We start from the raw sequence: 13,494 nt of genomic DNA, 5'->3' as shown, positions 1-13,494 counted from the left end.
ATTTAAATTGGCACAGGGTGATCAGAAGGGGAATAATCCTTCAGAATCTTTTTTTTTTTTTAGATTTTCCTCCTTTAAAATTGGGTGCGTCTTATATGCCGGAGCGTCTTATACGCCGAAAAATACGGTATGTTGTTTCATTTAGTTTGACTAATATGTGCAATTTTCAGCACATAAGGGTTTCTATTTTCTAGTTTATATGATTCTGAGGGTCTATGTTGAATATAGGTTGTTTTTATATATTGACCAATAGAGGTCAACACTGCTATGTTATGACTATGTTTTAAGTATTTTGTTGTTCTGTTTGTCATTCCAAAAACTGAATGAAACAAAAAAAAGCATGAAGGGTGTGTGTGTAGGGGTGCTGGAACCTTGCCTAACAAAAACTCTTTATATCAACTATCCTAAATATATATTCTTCACTATCTGTACATTATCAGATTCACTATCTGTACATTGGTGTTTTATTTCTCAGAATGAAATTATAGTAGGATAATGATAGAATAATGTTTATGATGCCACTGCATTTCTTTACATACAAACATGAGATTTTGAAGTGGATATAAACTGAAAAGCCAGATTGGGCAGATATAACTGACAATAGAAAAAAAGCCTTGGCTCATGGTGGCTTTTTGTATTATCCCTACACTGCATAGTGAAGGCACTATGCAGTGTACAGTTTAGCTCTGTATTTGGCACTGTCACAAGCAGAGCCCACTGTTGAAGACAATTAATAATATTATTATTAAACAGGATTTATATAGCACCAACATATTACGCAGCGCTGTACTTAAAATAGGGATTGCAAATGACAGACTAATACAGACAGTGATACAGGAGGAAAGGACCCTGCGCCAAAGAGCTTACAATCTAGTAGGTGGGGAATTTACACACAATAGGATGGGAGATATGTAGTGGTGGGAAGTAGTGATGGTTTCAAAAGACAGAAGAAGATGGGTAGGGAAGTTTGAAAAAAATGGGTTTTGAGTGCTCTTTTAAATGAGCAGAAAGTAGGAGCAAGCCGAATAGGACAAGAAAGACCATTCCCTGGAGCTGTCCACCCCACCCAGTTGGTGGGTTCCTAGTACATAACAATAACAGGTCCCTACACCTATATATGCCAATATGCCATATTCTGCATAAGCACACTCATTCAGGTTTGCTTCAATCTGTTTTACTGACTAATACATTTTGAGGAAATCAGGGTTGCATGGTGTTCAGCGCCACTTTGTAATTCTTACTACACATCTTGGGGTTTCTAAGACCATATTAATATGCCACCATCTTTAAATTGTGGGCAACAGCATCTTTCTCTTCATGCAGGTTTCCTTTTAAGTGAAAAATGCTGCATTCTGATAACTGTATGTGGTTAATACATTTATCAATAGTATTCAGTATTTTCCTTGTTCTCATTATTTTACAGACTATTTTTCTGCCCAGAAAAGTGACAGTGAAATTGTTATAACAGACTTTAGGACTGCTTGGTGCTTGGGTAGTTTCTGGTCTTGGGTAGACCTGGAGCTATTGATACCTACTGCAATCATTCCTGGCAAGGGTATAGTTTGTCCCTATGCCTGTACTGTAACATTTATTTGGCTGCTTAATCTGTGTTTGTATGTGAAAAAAATAATAACGGGGTGTGAAATAGTAAAAAAAAAGAACCTATATACTGAAATACTTCCCATGGCTATATAACCTTATACAGTTTTTGGAATACATTCATGTTTTGCATAAGTGATCCTATATTGTTATATGAATAACAAAGAAAATGCCAGCAGGGACTAACTATATGTATTTAGTTACATGCAATCATGGTTGTTATAGATCATATTCCTGAAAAATACATCTGCATACTTCTAACTTTTCAGGATAGTATGTGCCCTTGAGATGTAAAATACAGCAACATGAGACACTAGCAAATGGAAACTTGAGTCAGTCGGCAACACAAGCACCTGATCTATGCAGATATTTTATAAGTCACACACAGCAGAATAAAATCCTCAATGTTCAATAACACTCTGATCCGCTTACACATACTTGTCGAATGTTCCTGAATATAGCCATGCTGTCGATACTAAACTAAAAGGATTATGGGAACTGTACAGCAAACGATTCTTAGCTTAGCTAAAGCATCTAAAGGGCATGCAGAAAGTCAGGCTCACTATGAGGTGTTAGATTAGCTTGAAAAGCATAAAATGTTAACTATGTTCTGTCTAATAGCATAGTGTGTCAATGCAGAGTGACATTTTCAGCAAGGGAATATAGATTGAGAGTATTTGCAAACATTGTGAAATTAGCACAGTGACTAAGACACTTGAGGTTTCAAAATCTTTATCTCTATAAAGAAGAAAAGGATGGCTAAGGGCCCGTTTACACAGGTTTTGGTTGGTTCATGAACACCACAGAAGTCAATGTAAATGCAAATGGAACTCTAAAATGGAAGCAGATCAATGCAATTTAGAAGCAGCTTGAAGAAATTACTTGAGCCACTGAAATCAAAGAAACTTACTTTAAAATCTGATGCCTTTGTATATAATCCTTTTGTTTGTGCCAGTTGCAGCTTCTGGATAAACTACAGATAAGAACAACTTGTTTATTTTGGAGCGAGGAAGGGTTAGAACAGTGGTCGCCAACCTTTTTGGAACCACGGACCACTAAATTTCCGGACTGCGCATCTGTGGGGAGCCAGGTGTTGCTCAATGGGAAAGAAACTTCCCCATAATGATGTCATGATGCCAGAACCCTCCAACCCAGGTCTGAGCCTGCAATGGGAGAGTATCTCTGGAACAATCCGCCCATTTCCCTGAGCCTGCGATACGTACAGGGGACATGGTTCGAGGCTACGGCCGGTGTGCCCCTCCAGCAAGGTCCTTCTTCTGACCTCGAACGGGGGCGCACCAGCCAGAGCTGCGGACCACAAATTTTCTCGCAGACCACCGGTTTGAAGCTTTTCCTATGTAGTTAGGAACAGGAAGTGAGCATAATGTTTCAAGAAATAAGTATTACAATAACAGTTTTTGAGAATCAGTGATTTACTAAACAGTCATCAATTTAGGGTTTAGATCTACCTCAATTATGGCTGTATCAATTGAAATGATACTCGAAATCATCCCACAAATCAATACAACTGCCAGTCAGAAATTACTGGCAACCTATTATGAATAGGCCTGTTCTTTGTTAGCATAAGTGAGGAAGCATGATTATAGTGTCCCTGCTTTCTGTAGAGTAATAATTTTGCCAACATTAAAACTAGGCAAATATTTTTTTTTACTAAGCAACCCCTTCCATATTTAGGTCTGATTCCTTCATTCGCATTTCTGCTTTTTCACTGAATCCTCACTCGGTTTTAAACTGCTAACTTTGTTTTTATCTTTTAGGCTTCTTTTTGGTTGGTCAAAATGCACAGCAATAATCCTCTTTTACCTTCCAATCAGAAGACAGCTTTGCCAAAACGTTTCCAAAAACCATGCCTATACCAAGAGATTTTATTCAACTGATCCCATAGCGTAGCATATTTAGCTTTCTTTATATCTTTTTAGATAGTCACATTTACTTTCTATGTGTAAAAATAGATCTATTATTGCTGTACCCTAACTACAGTGGATTTGCAAACTGCTGTTTCTCTTAAGGCTTCAGCCATCTTTGAATGGCAAACATAAAATGTGCAATAACCTTTAGCAACCATTTTTCACCAATATGCCTTTATTAGACTGAATCTCGCTAAAGGGTTCACTCACTTTAGACACCATACCTGTTCCATTCATTATTATGATTTAATATGATGATTTAATAAATATGACAATACATCTTTTCAAACCTTAAAATTCAGAATAGTGCAACCTATGTGTAAACACACAAGGGATGTATATTCTAAAATTAACTGCAGCCTAACCTTTCTTTTTGCGCAGATTTTTATAGATAATCTTCCCCTGTGATCATATTAGTTAGCCTAATTTCTGTGCACACTGTGACATCTACACAACAAGCGTTAGTATCTGTAGCTTATATAACCACACTTCATTTTTAGTCCGATGGATTCTAAGGGTAATTCAGGCCAATCCTCATCATCTGTGTTCTCCTGGTCTTTCCCTTTCAGCCATTTGATTTCTGTACAGTCAGTGATTTAGTTGCAGCTTCATGTGTGGGAATCTTCCAGGGTGGTCTGGATGCAAACCTCATAAAGCACTAAAGATGAGAACTTTTCCAATGCACTAACATGCCCCTTGCTTCTGATTGGTTACGGAGACACATTTCTATGTGTCTCAGAGAGTTTAACTCCTCATAAAGAGATGGTTTGCAGCTCCTGTTATAACAGCACATGGGCTGAGAAATGGATGAAGAAATAGCACAGGCTCAAAATCATTAGAAACACAATAACTAAGGAGCACTACACTGGGTGGAGAAGGATGATAGAGAGTATTTTCGGGGCTGGCTAGAGTTCAGCCTAAAATCCTGCTTTGTATATTTCTTCCAGATGTGTGCTGCAATCCAGACAACTGCCTAACTGTGAACCCCAAACCTCACTTTAACCCCTTTGTAAACCTAAAGTTGTTGTAAACCCAATACCTACAATCTCATAACCTGTAACATGGAAATAGTGAAAATATTTTCTAAAAAGAGAAAAATGACTTTTAAAAAAAAATACATGGCAATTTAATGACTCCCAGAGAGTTAGCAAACATCTACTCAACAACATGTTAACCTATTTTTGTTTACTTACCACTCATGCTGACATTCTGTATTCACCATTTCTATAAGGCTTTTTCTTCACTTTCTTCAAACACCCAATTTAAAAGTCATGTTCTTCTAAGCCTTCAAAATTACCATATTTTAATTAAAAGCAACCGAGAAGTTTCCATGGTTGTGTTAGTTTTGCTTCAATTTCAATTTCTGTTGCACTGCCCTGTGTCAAAGCTGCATATTCCCGTGTTGCACTGTGTTCTGAAACCGAAGCAGAGAAAAACAGAAGCCTTTACAGCCTGAAGCTAGTTTAAAGCTAGTGGAGACAATGAGTATGAGAAATAGCATCCTAGTGTCAGAATCTGCTTCTGCTATATGAAAAGTAAGTCAACGAACAGGTCAACATATTTACATATCTAAAAAAAAAAAAAAAAGGAATAAGTTTGGCTAACCATCTTCAGCTTTCACATTTCACAGGTGTTTTTCCTATCAGTCATTCGTTAGACACCTTAACATACAAGATCTTTGGATATCCATATCCAAAGTGTACAAAAACTAGCAGGTATGAGCTTAAATTGTAGTTTAGCAAAACACAACATACCAAAGATATCCTTCATTTAACATTTCTGTTACATGTGATGCATCCACAAAGCTACGCAGCCTGATAAAAAGCAAACCTTCAAAGCAAATCCGAATTTTTAAACTTATATTTAGCCCCCCATTAGGGAATAAAAAATGGTATTTTACCTTTAATGAGTAAATATAAAATATATTTTTCAGTAAATTTAAAATATATCCGAATAAAGATATTTACCAGCCCAGCAAATTTACGAACGTCCTTTTTTCACCTGTAGAACTCCTAGCCCAGGGCCACATGATCATTTTTTTTTCCATGTCATTGGGAGCCACCTGTTCCTTCTGTATCTTTACCCCTGATGACAAAGTGCTAGATCTTCAAATGCGCTTGCATGAGATCTGGCAAGATGTCAATTTGGCTGTAGAAGCAAAATATTGTGGAATATTTTGTTCACCAGAAGGCAAAAAGAGGATAATGTACACACTGGTTACTGATCAAATCATGGGTATGGTACCAGCACCACCACTGTCGTAACTGTGGGGGCTGGGAAAGGATAAAAACAAAAATAGCAACTAAGGTTTTACAAACTTTTTAAGGATTAGGAGAAAGAAATCCCAGTACAGTAGCTGTGTATAAATGCAGATCGGGAATTATTTGGAGGGACATGGCCCTAGTCTAATTTGTACTTAACTACCAGGCAGAGATGAATAGTTACTTTGTATTGAAGAAGATGTTTCTAGCTGGCTGATTGTTTCCTGTTGCCAGGAAGATTTCTATGTTTTCAGTGGTAAGGAGAGACCAAATCACCAGTGACGGATGTTTCAGCAGAGTCAGCAGACAGGCGAATATTGGCCCAAAGCAGTTAGTAAAACATTTATATGTGTACTCTTAAAAGTTGGCCTGGTCTTTAAATTACCTATAGACTTGAAATAGGTAAAGCTGCTAAAAGTACCCCTAGCAGGTATTGCTTTTCTTGATTCTCCCCCCAATATTGTGATACTAAAACTATGACTCTAGCGCAGGGCTATATAGTACATACATATAGAATACCTGACCTTAGAAAAATTAATACATATTAGCTAAAGGGGATGACCTCCTAAAAATATGAATACAAAGACATACAAAAAAGCCTAATCTGTTCCTATTCTTTTATTGAACTTGCATTTTGGTTTGGAATTCACTTGTAACACTTTATAAAATGAGGCTGAAGATCCTTTGGGGAAATCCAATTTGCTAGTCTTCTCTCTGTTCAAAAAAAAAAAGACTAAGAAATTTCCATACAGACAAAACTACCAATTAAGGGGAAACAATTGGACTTATTTTAGATAATTCATCATTTCAGATATGCCACAGAGGGGATCTCTTGGTTCTTTGCTTAAACCACAAGTACAGAAAAATAATATAAACGGCAGCTCTGATTAATATTACACTGCAACAATGAAAGTGCGCTCACCCAGGTGACCCTGGAACATTTTAAAACACAATTAATTAAAATGATTAAAGTTACTTTTCAGTTGTTGGAAGCTATTGGCCATTAATTAGCAGCTTTGCCTCTTTATCTTTTCTTTGGACTTATCGCTCTCCTAAAGGAAAAACATACTCATTTTCAATGCAAGTTCTAAGTAGTTACTGAAATCCTGAGTTTCCAGACCTTGGATGGCATTAAATAAACTGCTGGGAGCAAAATTTGTAGATGCTTTTTTGGGAATTAAATCTCCCTCTAAGTCATTAAAATGTATTATTAATGTTTTAAAGTTGATCTCTGGGAAAGAAATGCCACCTGCTGAATCTTTCTCTTATTTTCCTCCCAACATATCCAGCAGTTGGGTCCTCCCACAATGGGGAAGGAAAGTGATGTCAGTGGAAGAAGTCTGACTGGGGAGAGCTGGATCATAGGGGAAACGGCACTCCCAGGGGGCCTGGATGGCAGATTTAGGTATATCTTGTTTAACAAGGTGAGGATGACTATAAAAATATGGGATAGGTTAGAGGAAGGTAGGTGCGGGGAGAAGAGTTTGCCCAGAGATAGGTAGTAAAGTTATTATTACTTTTGCTGTGTAACTACATTGGATACATGTTTGTTGGAATCTAAAGAAAGCATTTTATTGTAACTGCTGTATTCAGACTTTTGGTTATTTAATAACTCACATCTCCATGACACCTCAAGTGTGGATGTACCATTGTTCAGAGACTGCAACTATTGAAGTAATATTTTTCTGTGATCCCATGTTCGGCATGAACCTTTTTAAAACCTTATTTTTGGTATAGGTATTGGTGTATCATTGTTTTGGGACAGCAAGCATGGATACAAATTTGGAACTTTTAGTGTGTCATTTTTCTGGGTCCTTTAATGGTATTTTTTTTTAATCTGGTGTCCTAAATACTGTGTCCAGGTAACAATTCTATTTTAATTAGTCCACTAAAGCAAAAAGGAATATTAACTATATATACCTATGCATGCAGCTCTCATTCAGTGATTACCCTCATTACTTAACCAGTTCTATTCTGTGAATGGCCAGTGACTTGTTGATGTGAAAAAGTACAAAAGGACATCAGTGCATCACTAAGTGCAAGCTGCAACATTAGCTTTTGGGAGTGAGGGAAGTGCAGTGGAGCTGTACTGTTGGTCTACACTAAACTTCAGGGTACAATAATTATTTCATGATGGTCTAATCTCTGCTCATATTCCCTATTGGACAGGTTTGTTTTACTCTGATGATGCGGAATTCTGATGACATCAACCATCTAGTCATGTAGAAACAAAAATCATTTTTACATTTTCTTGCATGTGTCATTCACTAAGCTAGGTGAATTATGCTTTACAAGGTGATAGATAATTCAATTTGCTTAGTACACAGCCTAAGCTTCTTAGTAACTCAACCCCATTGCAAAAAAAAAGGTACTTACAGTTCTGTTTTGTAATTTTATGCGTGAAGTCATGAGAAACAAATCAAAATAACAAACACAGTGTATGTGCTAGATTAAATACTGCTCCTAAAAGATTTCTTTTTTCTTTCTCACATAAAATAGAAAGAATATTTTACAGAACATACAGACATTTACCCACATACAGATCTGCATTCTTATCTAGATTTTGCTTTTCTATGTTGTTTTTCAGAAAAGGAAAGTGCAAGGATTTTCTGGACCATTTTCTACCCAATTTTTCACCTTGTTGAAAATAAATCATGGCATACTTAGAGACATTTTTATTTAAAATGAACACTAATTTGTTTCTGATTGCAACCAGAGTAGTCTGATTTAATATGCAACCAATCAATCTGATGCAACCTATCAAAAGGATCTTCTACAAGACCACAAAATCTGCTCATTTATTGGAAGTATATGACAGCAGCAATAAATCTGTTCAATCTCCCCACTCCACCTCTGTCCCAAACACATTGCCTGTAAAGTATGATTTTTCACTAGGAGCTAATCTAAAGAGTCCCAGGGGAAGTTACATTGAACACAAAGTAAGTGGAATATTTGTACTATGCATGGTCAGGAAAATTCCTTCAGGCCTTAATTAGAACAGTGAAGAGTGACATGTTTTTAGGGATGGCACATATATTTCATATAGATAAAAAGACAAAAGACACAAAATAGATTTTCTAGTCTGACTTTAGCACTGGAGTGCATTGTTAAAACAAAATGTATTCACATTTCTACTTCCACTACATATCCCAAAATAGTGGTAATTTATTCCAAACTGCATTCAGCTATTTCACGTTTTTCTGCATATCATCAGTGCAGCATATAAAAATCATGATTCTATTTACAAGGGCTTAGGAACTTACAAGCAAGTACAGTATATCTATACAGGTTATAGTGTGAAGACACCAAAGGAATCAAAAAGCCCTTCAAGTGAATCAGCGCATGGCCCAGTAGATACCTAAAGAAATGCATTCCATGAAGCAAAATTTGTTTTCACCATTTTATCCTTTGTGCTAGTGACATTTGCAGCACCTTCCAGTTTATATACAAGTAGGTGATGTCTTAATGGCATTTTTTTGGGCAGCTTTCCTGTTGCTGACAACATTGGACCATGCCCATGTAATTTGTGATGGTTACATTTCTGTAACAGTGTGTAGTCTATTTTGTCAGGTCGACCTGTATTTTTTTGTCATTATGAATGTAGCAGAAAAATATCATTTTTGATGTTTTTCATGTCACTTGTTGCCCTTTTAAAATGTTTTTTTTGTATTGTATGGTGTAATTATGTGATTTTTTATGTGAACAGTTTTCTTTAAAATCAGGGAAAGGTAATTTTCACCAGCAGAATACCACTAATAAGGCCTGATTTATTAAAGCTTTTCAAGAATGGAGAAGATTTACATCAGTGAATATGTGTGATCCAGCAAACCTGGAATGGATTTTATAAAAAGTCATTACAATTTGTTAGCAAATGTTTGCAGTCCTTGACCAGATCCATTCCAGGTTTTCTGAATCACCCAATGTATTTTCTGCAGCCTCAGAGCTTTGATAAATCAGGGCCATAGTTACAGACAATAAAACAGCTGTCCCTTTTTTATGTCTTAGGATATTTATGTACTGTCTTGAAAGTCATTATTCATCCACAATATTTCAGTTTAATGTATTCCATATCTGTTTCTCTATACAAGTTTTCTATACAGAGGATTTCTTGTGAACTGCCTAGGTACCCTTACATACCCATGTGTAAGGAGTTTCTCTTATCCTCAATTTATTGATATGGCTGCTCTGTTGACTGACCTATAAAGGCTTTGTTGTTTCCTGTTGTTTAAAAACATGCAGATAGACCACAGTTCTTTTTTATCCACATATTTTTGCATTTTTAAAATGTGGGAAGTTTCTAGGTTGCCCAGAACATGAATCAATATTTACATTAATAGCGCCTCACAAACTGCAGAGTCATTTACAATACAGATCAATTCTGTCACGCTTCTAAGCTCTCTGGGATGCTGTTTTCAAATACTTCGAGCAAAGACAAAACTCCCTCCCAAAATAAAATCAGCCTGGTGACTTCCAGCTAGTCATAGCCCGAGACACGATAATCTGGTGTCATTAACCTACGCAGAGCTACAAGACTGAATGGGGCACTGTCATAAGTTCAATCATGGTTCACAAGCTTTAATTACAGGACTAATGATTATTCTTCATGACTGCATACAAGAAAGCCATTTGGAAGCCATTTGTTAAGGGATGCTTCCACAGGGGCGGAAGAAAAATGAAAGCTTTCCATTGTCAGACAATAGTGCCCAGACATTTATCTGAAGGTTTGTTCAGTTAAGCAAGTATTACTTGTAGTGTTCTATCATTTTTTATACCATTCATTTACCTTCAAAGTAGAAGCAAATAAAATGCAACAATATAAATGATCTTGTGGTATTTGCTAAACTAATTAAAATATTCTTTTTGCAAAAAAATAAATCTAGAGGGACCCTTACTTTACACAAAATGTAATAAAATGTGCAAATCAATCATTTGTGACATGCATTCCTCCAAAGCGCTAATCTTTTTTATTTGTCATATTTAACTGTGACACCATACTACCTACTGTATTTCGAGTTCAAAGCTTCAATGTCATTTTTTGGGGGATAAAAGTTTTCCCTATATTCCCTCCTAATTGCACACCATCCAATTTATACTTTATATTCAACTAGACATATGATTCCAAATACATTAGCTTGGACAAGCTTTCATACAAGTACAGGTAAGAGTCTCCTGGGACCATTGACAACTTCTGAGGCTCTTTAGTTTCAAATAACCCAGTTTTATTCAAAGAGAAAAGTTGTATGACACCTACTTTGGTGCTTTGTAATATTTTATTAGCCGTCTGGCAATGTTTAATTGTAATAGAGCTTTGAATACACTTTTATTCAGGTTCATTTGCTTTTCTTTGTAAAAAGCTCACTCAGTTTAAAAGTTTGGTAAACCAAAGTGTGCTTGCAATACCAACCTATGCAATTTAAATTACTTTTTTAGAAATGTTGCTTGATTATATGGAATAACATGTACAACACTTTAAAGTAGTGAAAAGTATTTATAAACTCAAAACCATGTTAAAAGTACAATACCAATAATCCACAGGTGAGCAAAAAATTTGAGTTCTTTTTATTATTGCATGCATGCCTTATTTTTTAGCCCATTTCTGTGCACAAAAGCATTTAATCCCCTGCCTTCATTTTCCTGAATCGAAGTGTGAATTCTTCAGAGGAAAAAAAACAACACAATTCCCTCAGAGTGATCTATGTGTATCGTAACGATTTTCATAAAGTTTCTTGCAGATTCCTGCCTTAAAGCAGAACAGAAAGTTCCACTTTTAAGATTCCAGGATCAGGCATAATTGCAGAAGGGGACAGGCAATGTCCCTTCTACAATAATCCCTCCTACCTGCCTGATCACTCCTTGTTTATGGTAAAAAGCTGAGTTGTGCATGCGCGACATTTGCTTTACTTGCCAGAATAGTAGAAAGGAAGAAGATGGCAGTGCTCTGCAACAGAACGGGGACAGGTATAAAATGTGGGTTTAGTCTACTTTACCAAATAGCAGTTTTACTATGTGGAACTGGTTTGGTATAATCATATGGTACACTTGTCATGTTCTTTACCTTTAAAGTATTAACTGTTGGCGAGTATCCCACCTCAATGAAAGGGAATGACTAAAATTTAAATTGTATTTAAATTTATATTGTCCAAATTTCTTGAAAAATCAAGTCTGTACATTCTAAGGATTTTACCAAACGTTGTTGCAGATTTGTTTCTGTTACTATTCTAGAGAAATACAGTACGCAAACCTATATAAATAAAAGTCAGGAAAAGTGGTAAAAGCTATGCAATAAAACTTCTCTTTGAAATATGCTTCCTAAAGGTAAGGGGCTATTGTCAATTTGTTAATTAGTTTGGTTTCTGAACTTAATGTGTTTTTCCATAGTCCAAAGACTAGAATGCTACTACAAAGGGCTTTTACTTTTTCAACTAAAAGTCAGAGTGTAAGATTTTAATAATACATCATAAAATGAAAAAAGTCATAGTAAGTGATGGAATGTCTAGAAAGAGAAAACAGCTAAACATGTATGTCAAAATTGATGTTATTTTTCAAATGCAGTGACAAATAATTAGGGCAGTCAAATCCTAACGAATAATTGCACGGAAACTGAATCAAATCTAAAACCTAATCTGCATATTACACATGAATATTAAATGTAAACAGCTTGGACAACACTGTTGTCAAGGGAGCATTAAACTGTATGGCAAATAGGAGGAACTAAATGGGGGGACGGCACTGTTATTTTCCCAAAGTGACGTTTACTAGCATGTACAAATACACAACATAAAATGTCAGGGAAAAATTAATAGCGAATGTGTTATTTAGACATTTTAATTCTCTCTTAAGTTCCCTTTATGCCTATTTACGTATCAATGCGGTTGATGAACATTTGTCAGTAGATAAAGTATAAACCATTAAATTTTATCAAAAGAGGTGTACTAAATATTTTCATAAGAACAGAAGTTTTAAAACAGATTATTCAGACTGCTTTTTAGATGTATGATCCATATTTGTTTTCTACAAAACTTTCATAACCGTATCAAAGGCATAGCCTCAGAAGTAACCAAGAATGAAGTCCGTCACTATAGGTAAAGAGGAACTATAAAACTATAAATAAAAAACACACTTAACTTCAAGCTCGCAGGGCAGTCCGATCACTCCAGGGGTGCCCGGCATCAGGTTGTCTTTGCATCCGTCCTGGAGCCGGCGCTCCGGGCGATGCCATCTTCGTCTTCGCTTCAAGGTTTTTCATCCTATGCCACCCAACCCAGGCGCGAGATCAGGTGACGTAGGATAAAAAAAAATTAAAAATTGCCAATCTCACTGTGCATGTGCAAGATCAGCAAATTTTTCTCTTTGAGCAAAAAAGCTCCTCGTTCTGCCCATGCTCGAGATGCTCACTGCACACAGAAGGAGCGCCCAAGAGCCTCCTGGGATACCTACCTCAGCTTTGCGCTAGGCGCCCAAGAATTAGGGGGCGGTGCTGCACCCTTTTTTTTTTTTTTTTAAATATAAGGGGTGTTGCAACTAAAAATAAAAACAATAAAAACTTAATTTTTACCTTACATAAAAGGGTTCTCTACCCGTTTATGTAAAGTGAAAATTCTGAGTTTAGGTACGCTTTAACACAAAAGCATACATACCAATTTTTTCTGTTCATAATACAGACAATAAATATATATGACCTGCTGATTGTTAAGAAAACAAAACAA

The 13,494-nt window shown here is 36.2% G+C and overlaps 1 protein-coding gene across 3 annotated transcripts in view; it reads right to left on the bottom strand.

Moving 5' to 3' along the window:
* The window catches only part of LOC140338836 (zinc finger matrin-type protein 4-like), a 289,898-nt gene that overhangs the window by 239,050 nt on the left and 37,354 nt on the right, over nucleotides 1–13,494 (bottom strand). For 2 of the 3 annotated variants that reach the window (XM_072423151.1, XM_072423152.1), the window contains one exon: nucleotides 4,721–4,941. The exons of the other annotated variant lie outside the window; for it this stretch is intronic. The gene's annotated coding sequence lies outside the window, so the exon portion shown is untranslated. The remainder of the gene's footprint in view (nucleotides 1–4,720; nucleotides 4,942–13,494) is intronic. 3 annotated transcript variants of the gene reach the window in all.

This window comes from Pyxicephalus adspersus, chromosome 10 (genome assembly GCF_032062135.1).
Source record: "Pyxicephalus adspersus chromosome 10, UCB_Pads_2.0, whole genome shotgun sequence".
NCBI classification, from domain to species: domain Eukaryota; kingdom Metazoa; phylum Chordata; class Amphibia; order Anura; family Pyxicephalidae; genus Pyxicephalus; species Pyxicephalus adspersus.
The sequence above is the reverse complement of the archived record's forward strand: the minus strand, read 5'-3'. Positions and strand labels throughout refer to the sequence as shown.